Genomic DNA, 15,000 nt, shown 5'->3' on the forward strand with positions numbered 1-15,000 from the left:
TCTTTCATCCGATACAATTCTCACCTAAAATGATTAAAGGAACTTCAAGGTTCCAGTTCACAAACGTTCTTACTTCGCTTTCTCATGATCACCGACCGGTCAACGTTAGAACTATGGTAGCGTTTCAGTTTACATAAGGGGTCGCACAGTGACAAATAATATATCGCAGTGCGTTAAAGCAAACAATGAGTTCCGCGTAGCAAAATTAAATGAAGTCACAACATTAGTTCAAATAGCTACAACACCGTTGGCTTGGAGAAATATGATGAAATTTATCAGAAATGGAAATATTAGACGAAACAAATATTCCTGAACTTTACAGTGTAATTTGTAAAGCAAACAATTCAAGATTTCCCTAGTAAATCGAAGCGAACACAAGCTATTCAAATTGGATAGGACAATTTTTGTTATTTACAAAGTAAAGTGGTTTCCACACCTAGGCCTCTTTTATGACTTTAATGTAATTTTGAAGGCAGCGGAGAATATTGTTTGCATTCTTCAGCTGATTATGGTAAGGTACTGAAAAATTTAGGGAATGGAAACCCGTACTCCGAATTTACTAACTGTTTTTCCTCTCCAAAAATGCTACTGGCTAACCTTGTTTCATTCAAAATATGACTATATTTAGCTTTTCAAAAACTATTGGACTTTGGCACGGTATTCAAACATCAACTTAGTCATGCTGCTCAAGTTTCTGTGCAACAACCGTGACAGCAACAACATACGCTGCACCGTGAAATTTCAGCTACAGGGTCAGTGCAATGAGCAATTATGGTGCGCCTTTCCTGTCTATATTCAAACAACTTTATTATATGTCAGTGGCGTAATCTTTAGTTCCTTTCTATATGTTATTTTAATTTTTCTTTCAATTGATATATTTTACAAATCTTCCCATTAATTTAAATGTATGTGTTGAGCACATTTTTTTTTTGTTCTCGATTTTCCTTTATATTCGTTATCTATGTGTATTTATATTTGTGCTGTATTGTTGTTTTCATTCTAATTAAGCACCCAACAAGTGATCGCATTACGTTAATTCACGTGGGTCATTTTCCGCCATTTTGGTTTCTGGCACATGGAGGAAGAACTGTCAAAACCATGTTGTGCGGCCGCGGTGCCTTGCAGGTTTTGAGTCATTAAGACCTAGTTTTTGGGGTCTTATGCATTTTATGCATACAGACCATCAAGTCAGAGGCAGATGATCTTGATTGTCAGTGAGTCAATTTGTCACTTTGAGGAAGAGATGACACGTGGGTACTAGTAATCGTGAGTCATTGTTTTCATGTTCTGGCGTGTCAGTCGCCGACGTGTATTAAATTTGCAGTCGTTTTCCCTGTTTTTTTCCGTCGCAAATTAGTTGTAATCGTTCAAGGTAAGTTATTTCTGTTTCAAAATTGCTCTGTCGTGTTGTTTATGATTGGAAATTAATTACATTTTCCTGCCTTTTTTGTTCTTTGTTTTCGCATTCAAGTGTCGCTGAGTGGACTTTCCTCACTGTATCGATACGGGAGTGTTTACTCACGCAAGCCAACATATCTAGACTTGGCTGGTGTTTAGTGCGGATTGCACTGAAGCTATTAAAGATGCTTTCGCATTTATTGACTTGAAATCCGGTGCGGGTTGCGCTTTGCACCACATGTCTCACAACTATCTCACGAGTATCTCACAAGCTCTCGCAAACTCTCTCAAGCCAGTATTTATCGACTTGAAATATCAGTGTGGGTTACACCTCAAACTGAAAGAGTTATTGTACTCTTAGAGCTACTTGCATTGAATACGAGTCCTGCACTCTCACACAACGCCGTGCCCTCCTTTTACATCTGGCTGGACCCGGTGTAAGAGAAATCTTCAGAACTATTCCAGTTGAAACGAAAGGTGACGCCAAAGATTACAAGAAAACCATGGAATCGCTTACTGCACACTTTGAACTCAAAAAGAACATCCGTACGGCCAGGCAAAATTTCCTAGCAGCGAAACTAACACCAGGTGAGTGACTTTGTGACTAGACTCAGTACCTTGGCTGAGCATTGTGAGTATGGAGAAGAGAAAGACAACATGACTAGAGACCAGGTGCTCATGTATAACAAAAGCAAAAATCTGATCGCGAAGTTGTTTCGCACTGACAACTTAACGTTAGCCAAGCTTTTAGATGTAGCTAGCCAGTACCACAATAAAGAGGCCCTAATTCTCCTGCTTGAGTTGCAAATAAATAGGGTACATGCGGATGAAAAGCAAGTCAACCAATGACCAAAATTCAACGGAAAATGTGACAAAGTTGGCCACATGGCAAGGGACTGTCGCTGCTCCCGTAATCATGTCTGTGAAACCTGTGGCAGGAAGTCGGCCATTTTGCTCTTTGTTGTCGGTATTTCCAAGACCAACTCATCACTCATCACCCCGCGCCGCACACTTCAAATACAACATCCCAAAGTGGGGCAGCGCGAAGAAGTCCAAGCTATTGCCCAGCAATGCCCTTCTAATGAAGGACAGGATGATTCCTTCTATGTTTTTTGAAACCTCTGTTGGTGAAGGGCTTGAGACAATTGAACTGTATATAAACGATAAATCAACTGATGTCATTATTGATTCAGGAGCCAGCTGTAACCTCATTCATGTCAGAGCTTGTCTTTCAATCCCTTACCGGGGGTGCAGTTGCCTTAAGTAAATGTGACAGGAATATGTATGCGTATGCACACTCACAACCACTACAGCTTCAGGGAAGCAGCGAGTTAACAGTCACCGTCCCACGATCTAATTTGACAACGATTGCAGCATTCTACATAGTGCCTGATAACGTTGCAACTTTGCTGGGCCTTAAACGTCTGAAATGCTTTAAGTGCTTGAGGTTGGAGTTTCTGTAAACAGCTGTGATGTGATCCATGAGTCACCTTCGAGTCCTTTGGACAAGAAAACTGCCCTTAAGTTTTTGAGGGCCTTGGTAAACTAAGAGGTTACCAGCTAAACTTTCACCAGGATGATGGGGTTGCACCTGTGGCACAACCCTTGTGCCACATTCCATTCAGCAGGCGTGAAAAAGTAACGGAAAAGTTGAGGCAGTTGGAACAACTGGATGTCATTGAGAAAGTCAATGACCCCACCAGTTGGGTCAATCCTCTTGTGGTTGTGGAAAAGCCCAATGGTGATATCAGAATTTGTTTGGATATGAGGCAGGCCAATCGTGCCATCCTTAGAGAAAAACACCCTGTTCCTACTGTTGAAGAAACCCTGCAAGAGATTTCCGAGGCCAAAGTATTCAGTAAACTTGACCTAAACACGGCATTCCACCAAAAAGAGCTCCATCCTGATTCAAGAGACATATTAACAACCTTCGCAGCCCAAGACGGCCTATACCGGTACAAGTGTTTGTTTTTAGGAGTCAACATGGCAACTGAGAAGTTTCAACAGCTGATATAGCAAATCCTGAAGGACCGTCTTGGGGCTCACAACTTGCATGATGATGTCAGAGTTGTTGGGTGTAACCAGGAAGAGCACGACGAAACTGTTGAACGCGTAATGCGCAAATTTGAAGGAAATGGCTTAACCCTGAACTGTGACAAATGTGTCATTATTGCCACCTGCATGACTTTCATAGGTGAGCAGTGGTTGCAGTTAGTACGCGAACCTGTGGCCTCAGGGGATTGGGAGCGTCTGTCAGGTACTATGTACTGGTCACATTGGCATACATGGATGGGTGGACTTACGTACGTACGTACGATCGATAACGTCATGGCTAAAAAACCAAAATTTCTCGCGTGGGTGGGTCATCGGGTTACCATATTTTCTTAATAGACCAATTTCGATATATTAAAATTCAGTCCTAAACAAAAGACATCATCTCGAGGCTCTGGTGAGATGATGCCTTTTGTCAACCTCGTCCCCAGGGCGCTTTTCCCTTGCTTTGGGTGGGACGCCCAAAGGTTGACCTTTTGTCTAGGATTGAATTTTAATATATCGAAAGTGGTCTATTAAGGTGCTCCGCGCGCGCGGAGGTCCGCTATCAAGGCAAAGTAAAAAAAAAAACATATGGAAAGGAAACAAAAATTACCGCACAGAAATGTAATAGATGGATTACCCAAAAAAGCTGTGTTTGAATATTGACTGGAAAGGCGCACCATAGGCCATTAGGTCTTCTGCTTTGTTTCACACTCGAGCTCTGTGACAGGTGACGAGAATTACTTTTCGAGAATCCAATTTTTGATTGTCGGTGTGTATTTGGCTAGTACTTTAGAAGCATACATTCAGATGATCGGGTTTATTTTTGGCAAAATGTAATGCATTTATAATTAGCATGTTTAGAGAGGTTGCACAAACTGAAGAAAACGATTTAAGTACTAATACAACTGTGGTAAGCAATTCAACTTCCTTTTTACCTTAGGATGTTCTCCCAAGGTGAGGTCTTTGTCACGTTTCATGGAAAATAAAATGGCTGTTTCACATTTCATGGACAATAAAATGGCCATTAACATATTTCACGCAAAAGAAAGAACTTTTTTTTACACAATAAAAATTCTCAAGTTTGTTAAGAGCTACAACCGTCTTCTATAAAGAAACTCATCAGAACGGTTATATTTGGAAGTATCTCACGACCTTCCGGACGGTTTCCGAGGTACATCCGGTAGTTTCCGCCTTGCTGATTGAGCAGTAAAGCCGTCAAGGCTAGCGAAGCCACGTGCCGTTACACAGGGCACTTTTACCGCGGTGAATGCCCCTTTTACCACGGGAAACTGCTTTTAGTGCGTGTGACCGACATTTCCCAAGGTAAATTTCCCGTGGTAAACTTACATGGACACGTCAAAAAGATCAGACGAAGAGAAGAGCCCATAACCTTTAAAGGGTGTTTTGATGCCCGAACTACAAGAGCCAATCACGATGCTGATGAAGTTGTGATTAATTTCCCGCCAATGGATTGCTTGTAATTTCTTTTTACCTCGGTAATCTGCGTAACGTGTGACCGCTGGTTAACACGGTATAACAAAACCCAAGTGTGGCACCGCGGGATAATTTACCATGTGAAATGGCAATTCACGGTTTACGAAAATAGTAATGCCTTTAACCACCCTCTGCACATGTCGCACTTCTGCCTTGCCGAACTAATACTTAATTCTAGAATTAAGTTCGACAAAAGCACGGCAGAAACAATTGAGTTTCACAAAGTCTGCCGTGCTACAGGACTGCGGCACGGCAGTGATTCATTTTCGGCCGTTAGCAAAATCCGGATCGGATCGGATCGGATCGGATCGGATCGGATCGGATCGGATTGACAAAACTCGGACCGGATCAATAACAAAATCCCAGCCAAAAACAGAAGGTCACCAGACAACGGCAGCTTTTAGTGCTTTAATTGGCTTCCATATTTTACAATGTTTCAGTTGACAATTGGTGAATTTCCTGTGAAAGAGGAGCAGTTCTTGCCCCCTGGGGCAGGTCATGGGCGAAAGATGCATACAGCCGAGCTGCTAGGTCAGCGGGTTTTTAAAGAAACTACAAAATGGCGGACGAACATTCACACTGCACTGATTCGAGTGTTTTAGGTGACGAAGATTATTAAGATCCTTTGAGGGTAGCCGCAGAAGCAGGGGCAAGACTGAGTACTCCAGCGAAAGCGGCGGTTTCAAGAGAGCGCAAAGTGCAAAGAAATCCAAATGAAAAAAAAAATGCGCAATGCCCACGGCACTGCGGATCCAAATGTGAGTGCTTGGGATAGATTAAATTAGTTTCAAGGAGAGCATCTTACTGTAGTGTCGGGTAAACTCAGATGTGACGTTTGCAAGGAAACTGTGTCTATAAGAGCGCTTATTTTTATTAAAATCACTTTAAATCATGCATGGCTAGCAACAAGTTTCTGCCTCATTATGGTTTTCAAAAAAGACTGAATTTTGTTTCTTACCAGGCTATCATAAATTTGCCACATTTAATTATCGGATATAATCATCAAAAACTAACTTGGACGGAATTCTAAACTGATTGTGACCAGGGGCCCATTACTCCAACCCTGCAAGCAGAGTCTTGGTTGTGCCAGCGGCCTCGATTCTGCGACACGAGTGACCAGTTACTGCAAAACCACGAAACGAAGACAAACAGTCGGGATATTCGAACAACTCTGGTAAACACACGACAACGACATACAGAGTCCGAAATTCTCATGGGAATTTAGAATTGCCACGTGTATCTCTGGCGAGTGTCATTTGATGTCATCTGATGAGCTGCGCCTTCCAAGCACTCGTCGAAATGGCTAAACTGATTTTTCCGATCGTTTTTGTGTCTTCATTGGTAAAATTTGAGAATTTTCTTGGAGTTGACGATGTTGATGATAAGAAAAAGCAAGAAGAGAAAAGAAAAAAACCAGGTAGGTTTGGAGCTTTGTGCGCACACATTGACAGTCTGCTAAACATCAGTTGCATGAGCGGCTGTAAACCATGCGCAACATGTTCAGCGAGCCTAGCGTTACACCGATACTTGTTATTTGCCCGTAAATGAAAAGGGTCAGTTTTTAAGAAATCTAACAGATTCAACTTTCTATCCCTAGCCAAAGCGAAAAAATCTGTCTTTGGGTGATGACGTGTACGTTGATCTTTTCAGTATATTATATGGTGAGAAATCACTTCTCAACTGGCCTAAGAAAGGTGACCAAGGCTTAAGGCAACGAGTTTACAGAAAGTTAAGAAGTGATATCTATGATCTAAAAGAAGTCCATGATCCAATAGTTGAGCAGAAGAAGAAACGAATCATCGGAAAGAAAAATAATTGCATTGTGGTGAAAAAGTCAGAGGTCTCTTAGCTTGTGAATTCCGCGTACCACGAAACTAAAGGTGAAGGCGCAAAAAAAAGTAAACAGACAAATTTCGCATACCTACTATGGGTTATCGCGTCGAATTAACCAACGCAATCTAAATTCAATGAAACAGCAACAAAAAGAGAGACCTCTTTTTTTATAATAAGGCGCCTCTCCGACCAATCAAAGCATCCAAAATACAAGAAAGGCATCAAGTGGATCTTGTTAGTATGGTTATTTGCCAGGCAATATAGATGGTGACACACATATATATATATAAGTATTATTGACACTTTTAGTAGATTTCTTTTCTTGCGTCCTCTTCAAACAAAAGAGACCAGTGAAGTGGCAGAGCATTTTTTTGGACATTTACATGGAGCACGGCCCCCAAGAAATTTTGCAAAGCGATCTATGTCCGGAATTTAAGGGAGTAGTAAGGACTGTTAGTGTAGCGCTAAACGTTCGCATAGTTAAAAGGTCGGCCTACAGTCTTCAAACGCAAGGAAAAGACGGGAGCTCACACAGAGCGTGGAACGGAGGAGAAATTAAGGTTTGATTTGATAAATAACGGCGGCGATCTAAACTGGGTGGAGTACCTTCAACATTATCAACAACTATACAATGAATCCCTCCCGTCGTTCTCTCGGATTCCTCAGTGCATTGGAAGGGTACTTTGGTAGAAAGCCGAATAGCATTCGGAATAAACTGGACGTTTCTTGGGGGAAAGAAAGAATATGAAATTCTGGAAGAAAATAACAGCAGTTTTGAAACGGGTGAGAGCAAGAGAGAAGAACTAATGGACCTAGAAATTGAACGAGATGATATCAGGCAGGAAGCTCTGGATGCTTCTAATGAGGCTGCACAGTATATGGTAAACCGGGAGTTAAGGCGAAATCCACCTTCTCTTTCTTGCAAAGGAGAGACTGTTTTGATTCGCATTCCCATTTCAAAAAAAATAGTCAAGGGAAAAAAGAAATCCATAAAGAACACTTGTGAAGGAGTTATCATTGAGGCAGATCACACCGTGCACAAGTATTTGATCAGTTACAATGACCCAGAGACACGGAAAAGCAAAACGAACTGGTTTAAAGTAGATGATGTTACTTCAGTCACGAAAGAGGAAGAAAATGAGAGACAACAAAAAGCAAAGAGTTATAATGGTGAACGAACTGCCAGATTCAGAAATCATAGTCATAGAGTCCACAGATTAACCAGCCAAGCGAAGGACAAGCAAAGCCAGTTTGTTAGAGGCCAGCATAAATCAATTACTTTCCCGTGAAAAGCTTAATGGCGATACCATTAATTTGTGTTCTGAATTTTTGACGAATACTGAGGACATTAATGAAGAAAACTGGGGAGTTGTAACGTCCTACTTTTATCCTTCGTTGTCCCAGTTGTGGCAGAAAATTCGAGTACTACACACAAGGTGTATTTAAGAGCGGTGGAGCATTGCAGGTCTATGCAAATGATAGCGTTTTCTGTAACAGTTGTTTAATGGACGACTTTTAGTCAAGGACATTGGAAAAAACAAAACTGTAGTATTGGATGTTGAACCAAAGCATATGGGCTAAAAAATTGCGTTCTAGTTGCAAATGTTACGATCGTTTCTAGCCGGGCTCGGGTGGAGTCCTTTTCGCCTCGTCAAAGAGATCAGTGGCCCGTTTCTCGAAAGTCCCTAAACTTTTCACATGTCACAATTACCTCTTTATCTCAAGAAGGGAGAGGGTTTAAGTGTTTCACAATCCGCTTTCAGTTATCTCGAAAAAGCATGCTAAAAGTCATCGGGACTTCTCCGGCCCTGGTCAAAATCGGTTTAGAATTGCGTCCAAGTTAGTTTTTGATGATTGTATCCGATAATTAAATGTGGCAAATTTAAACTATAATGAGGCAGAAACCTGTTGCTAGCCATGCATGATTTAAAGTGATTTTAATAAAAATAAGCGCTCTTCACATTAATTCTCAATCCAGACCATTCCGCCCTCCATGCCATTCCTCACCCTTTTTTCGGGGTCATTTGCGGTCCAATATGGGGATCATTTGCGGTCCGGGGGCCCGTTTCTCGAAAGTCCCGAAACTTTTCGGGGCATTTTCGGGTGTCAAAATTCCTATTGTATCTCAAGAACGGAGAGGATTTAAGTCGTCAAACTTCACAGACATATTTCTTTTAGTTAGCTTGAAAACATGTTAAAAGATCGGCTTTCCTGAACAAGCGGTTGGCAGGTTCACAAATGGCTTTTCGGGTCCGGAAAGTTTTCGGGACTTTCGAGAAACGCGCCCCAGCTGCTGTCATTTGCGGTACAGTGTGGGGATCATTTGCGGGATCATTTGCGGACCCGTACTGATCCCCCCTTCGGGGTTACATACTGACAGCGATCACGTGACGAATCACAAATTCCCAGTTGTTGCTATTATAAAGTGCTTGGTCTCCTCTCAAGTGGAAAGGCCACGGAGTTATGCTCCCATACTTGGGGCAGCTATACAAAGCGCGAGTTATCATTCGAGCTCAATGCTTCAACCAAATCAGTAAAAGCAGTGGAAATGCAGCCTCGAGATTTCTTGTGCAAGAGATCAAAGGCAACAACGAGGATCGAATGCTTCATGTGACTTGGAACAGCGGATCTTTGAACCGTTACCCTTATGTCTTCCTACGCGATAACTGCAGATGCCCCGAGTGTTTTCACGACTCAAGCTGCCAGCGAAGGTTTGACACTGTTGGGAGTTTAGATATGAACATTTTGCCCGAGAAACTCGAAATAACGGAACACGGAAAGGGGTTGAATGTGACTTGGCCCGACGGCCATATCAGTGTTTTCGATTCCAAATGGCTGCATTCACGAAGACTTAGCGAGGACGAAGGATCAGGAAAAAAAAAACCTCTCTTAACAAAAAAGGGGTAGAACTCTGGGACGCGAAAAAGCTGCAAGGCAATATTCCGCGATTTGATTTCCGAGAGGTAATGGCAGATGATCTAACTCTGTTTAACTGGCTAAGTTCCATGCACCGTTTGGGGATCGCCTTGGTGTGCAATACGCCGCTTAAGCTCGGACAAGCAGATAAATTTTGTGAACGAGTTGGACATCATAAGCCCACTCATTACGGGTATTAAGTTGACCAGTATGACCTGAGCGATTCAGTACTTGAACAAAACAGTTGGGGGGGGGGCGGGTAGGGGTTGGCCGGGGCTGGGTGATTTGTTTAAATTTTACTTATATGTTTGAGTGTCCTCGATTTCACAAGTGCAAATGGATTTTGATAATTTCTGCGAAATCTCATCTTCAAGCACTGACCGCCAAAGTGCTTTTTGGCTTCCATCAATCAAATTTCCGAACATTGCCGGGAACATAGACTCCGCCTCCGGAAAGTGCATTGGAGTTTTTTGTTTTCTTCACAGTTTGAACATCATTATGATGCGTTTTTAGAAATTCTTCAGTCCAAAGGTTCGTACAGATTGGATCGCTTACATTGGCGTTGAGTTCGAATGTACGAATGTACTTTGGGAACCAAAGATGCTCATTGGCGGGTTATGTCATACATTAGTTGATTTTGGCATCTGTGGTTGGTGTCGGAAGTTTGAATGATGGAAGCCAAAATGCAGTTTGGCCGTTGGTGCTTGAAGGCGAATTCTGCAGAATTATGAAAATCGATTACAGTAACTAAAGACATTTAAATAACGCTTGATTGATTTCCCTCTCATTTGATGTTGATTGAGTGCATGCCCTCTACAAGGTCAGGGGTTTTGCTATTAAAAACAGGCTGACAGTTAACTAGTCCACTCTCAAGTCTGCAGCTCAAAGACATATTTATGGCCCATATGTAGCATTTTAATGAACTTTTTCATCTAACAGTATACCAAGAGGAAATGCCCAGTATATGATTGTGGAGGCACATAGGGCCTAGCCAATGTGTACTGTCCATGTGCGTGTGTGTTAAATTTTGTAAGGATTTGTATGTGAATATCATGCATAATTCAGTATTGTTCAAAGTACAGTAAACCTTTAGTTTCTTCAGTTGTGTTTGATATTTTAAGAGTGTGAAGTATCCAAAATAATACTACACTGCATGTCACTATCATAATATTTATTACTAGTCAGTCTTATAAGAAATTTTATGGAAAGTTTCACACATTGAAGTCAAGTACAATGTTCTTGATATTTCGAGATTCTTCAAGACTACGCATTTCTCAGGATGCTTCTGCACCCTTTGATTTGTCTGTTTTTAATTTACCCCTACAGGGTTCTCAATAGAATTTTGAACAGCCGTTTGCTGTGCTACATGTATTTTCAGCTGTAACACTGAAACTGATTGGCACACTCATCTACTGATCATGGTGGTTTCTAAGAGATAACACCTACTAGAGACACTGGTAACAGGTGTTACGGGTTACAGGTTCAATAATAGAGAACCCTGCCCCTACTTAATTCATAACCAAATCTATTTAAATAGAAAGGTATAAATTTACAACTTGATGGGAGCTGTCTTTCCCGGTCAGCCTGGAAAAGCATCTGGGCTCCAGCTGTGTACAGCCCATTAATGGGGTGTGATAAATGTTTTATCATCTGCTTGTAAAAATAACCTATGTCATCACATGCAAACATTACTCCTCAAAAGAGCACTTATGATTTATTCAAATTACTTTTCAGGCATAATTTTCAAGTAAAAGCAAAGCATGGTGCAAACAACTTGGCTTACACTTCAGACACACTTCCCCTTCACTCTGACTTGGCATATCTTGACTATGCACCTGGAGTAAGAGTTTATAATATGATAATTGTTCAATTACACAACTGACATATAGCTCGGAACAATATGAATAACATGATAGTAACATGTACATTTGTATAGCAGGCTGTGGCTCATCTGTTAGTGGAAATATCAAAACGTCAATTTCCTACTCACTATCTCTACTGCTGGTGGGGTTTTGATTTGTAACAGGGGAAACCCATACTGAACCAATACCCAATAACAAAAGAGTGGAACAATATGTTCAACTCTTTCAACAAATTTTGTGGGCATACCCTTTGTTTATTTCCTTAACCAACTCATAGTGCAACAGACACACTTCCATACATTGTACTTTTCATTGACATATGATGTTGAGACTACTCATCAGGCATATGTGAAGATATCTACAGGTGTCTATTGATGTCCTTTTTTTTTTCCAAATTGGCTGTTTCATTTCCTTTTAAAGCATCAAATTTACTTTTCGCCATGCACTCACTATTTTTACTGCTGGCAGTGGTTTTAATAAAAATTAATGTAATAGGGGAGACCAAGGCAGCGCTCAAACTATATATGATAGCAGAAAAATGATGATTTTTTTTTGTCAACAAAATAAATTCCCCTCACACATCCTCCTTGACCAAGTCCTCTGCATGAGCAGTTTCTAACCTAACGAGAACCATGATTGTAAATTAATGGACAATGCATGAGTGCACATCTACTGTAAAACTCAGAATAAGTGCTACCTTAGTTACGTAGTCTACAGTTTGAACTAATATAACTGCGAGGATCACTTTAGTTTGAACCAAGTGACTTCACAAGGCCTCACATACTTTCTGAAGTTTGCAATTGCTACACACAAATCAAGCTCCTTAATTTCCTTTGATTCAGTCTTTTATCTCAGTCTCTTAGTGTGGAGATTCCATAAGAAGGTTGCATTTTGGTCAACAAAAATAAGCCATTTGGCAGAACTAAATGGGTTGCGGCAGTAATATGAACAGTGCAGTACATACTCGCCTAACTTAAATACATGTATTAGACCCTTCACTTCCTGTTGCTGTCTATTAAGCATATAGTATAAAGTATTGCAACAGTCCTGCTTGTAAGTCGAAATAAGATGTTAGCTTTCTCAAAACTGGGTGAGAGTGTAGCCAAATTGTATGTATTTACTAGTTTTGGAGCCAAACGTCAGATAAAGGTTGTTATTTTTATTTTATTTTATTTACAAGAATTTAATGGCAAACACAACAATGTAACAAGCTTTGGAAGCGAACATCTGGAAAGTGCAAATGAGATCACATGACTATGGCAAATACACCACAGTCAATAGGACCCTAAGTGATAGTATTGCCAGTGTGAGGTTTCCTCATCTGGGCAGTGTAAATGATTTTTTTCTGCTGTTTTCTTCCTGGAGGTTCACTTACTTCAGTGCATTGAGCAAATTCCTGGCATTGGAGGTGCCAATCAGTTTGCTGATGGATTTTATGTATCAAAGCTTTTGAGAGACCTGGATCCCAAAAAATTTGACCTGTTATCTTCTTCACCACTGAACTTTTTTGATGTAGGAGAGGACACCTTCGGAGACTATGACATGAAAGTTGCTCACACAACAATAGAGTAAGCAAATTTCTCATTGTTGAGAGTAGTCTCTCTTTTCCAAATGTATAAAATTCTATTGGTTATAGTTATTTTTATCGTGTTGTTAGCCGTCTGCTAGTGATACATGACTCACCATGATTGTTTAACATTTTGCGTTAATGAACAGATGTTGAACCAATTGTGTCGTCAGGAATTCTTAAGGACAGGAAAAAAATGGTTAATACAGTTTAAGCAATGGCAAGTTGTTGAACAGACTAGAGCTTTTGTCTATTTTTTATCAATATTATGTCAACATGGTATATTCTCTTTTTCGGCAATCAACAGGCACTCTCCGGGGATAAACCTTTAGAAAACAACAGTTGCAGCATGTTTTGTTCAACGAATCTTGCGCTCTCTCCGATTCTCCTATTTTGTAAACATTTCAGGGAGATGTTTACCCATGTGGGCTAATTCTTATGCGCACATGTTCCCCTGGCACAGGGAATAACAATAACACTGTTCAGAACAATAATACTGTTCAGACTAGTCTGGAGCATTGTGTCGTTGCAAAGAAATCAGCAAGTACTTCACTCAGACTTCCGAAAAAGAGTTCTTTGGTGTCAACATCTGAGAGGGAATGACTAACATATTGTGTTAATTTTAGGTTTATTACACATTTACATGGTTCTCTGGAAGTCCAGGAGAAAACACTTAGTATGCAGAACACTCCTTAATATCACTCACTCTCCACCTTATCTTCGTTAGAAAATATCATACAATCATCAATCTTCTGTGAAACGTTTTCTTCATCGCCATTACAACATACGAATTTCAGATGTTAGTTTTGAACAAAGCAACAGTTATGTTATGGCTTAATAATTAATAATTAATTATTAATTGTCAATAGAAACCTGCGCACTTAATTAATTGAAGAATAATTCGTTAATTAAATACTTTTGCAGAAGCTTTTTTAAAAAGTCAACATGCCAATATTGTTTTTCACCTTAAATGTTGCAGTTGTTTGCGAGACCCGTCATTATAAATTGTTATTAACTTTACAATCATGTTTCTTCAATTTGCATTAATTTATTTAAAATTTTCTCTTGATCTTCATTGCTCATAGGTTGGACAATAATGGACAGCTTTCACGATTTTTCCTCAGCAATGGTGCCCGTGATTGCCTGACGCGTAAAGAGTCACCAGAATGTGTTGTTGAGCTCTATGAAGCATATCTTACTATTGGCAAAATGATGAGGGATCCAGCAAATGTAATTGAATACAAAATGATTCCTGGTGACATGGTGACGGTCAACAACCACCGTGTTACGCATGGTAGGACGGGATTTACTGTCACGGAGGGTGGAAGCAGGTTCTTGGTTGGCATTTACATGGATTGGGACACAATGTACTCCCGATTGAGAGTTCTAGCTAGAAAATTAAACCTTCCTTGTCCTTGCTGAGGAACTCGGAAATCCATTCAGTTGACTCTCGTTTATTAAAGCTCGTACTAAAATTCAGTTAAGATTCCGATTACTCAAAGGTTGACTGACGGACTGTCGAATTTAGATAACATTTGCCAAAGATATTCAACATCTGAAAACTAAAAGAAGGTTAGAGCAGTGCAATTATTTGTTGGGCTCGAAGGACTTGGTGAATGAAATAAATGTATATTTGAAGTGAGTGGATGCATAGCTCAGTCGACAGAGCATCGCACGGGAATCGCAGAGGTCACGGGGTTCGAACCACCTTAAAGCCTCCTGAATCTTTCAGGTGTCTATATTAAATAAGTGCGAGGGTCTAATTTTCATAACTAGAGAAAAATGCGCTCTGATTGGTTAATAACCCATTTACTATAATTTAAACATAGGTGAATGGTTATGCATGACGAAAAGAATTACGCGTGCCCCGGGAAAGAAATGCTGTTTCCTCAA

The 15,000-nt window shown here is 40.5% G+C and overlaps 1 pseudogene; it reads left to right on the top strand.

Annotated features, from left to right (window-relative positions):
• Nucleotides 1-9,196: 9,196 nt before the first annotated feature.
• Nucleotides 9,197-15,000, top strand: part of LOC137990758 (gamma-butyrobetaine dioxygenase-like) — a 6,543-nt pseudogene continuing 739 nt past the window's right edge.

This window comes from Montipora foliosa, chromosome 2, assembly GCF_036669935.1.
Source record: "Montipora foliosa isolate CH-2021 chromosome 2, ASM3666993v2, whole genome shotgun sequence".
In the NCBI taxonomy this organism is placed as follows: domain Eukaryota; kingdom Metazoa; phylum Cnidaria; class Anthozoa; order Scleractinia; family Acroporidae; genus Montipora; species Montipora foliosa.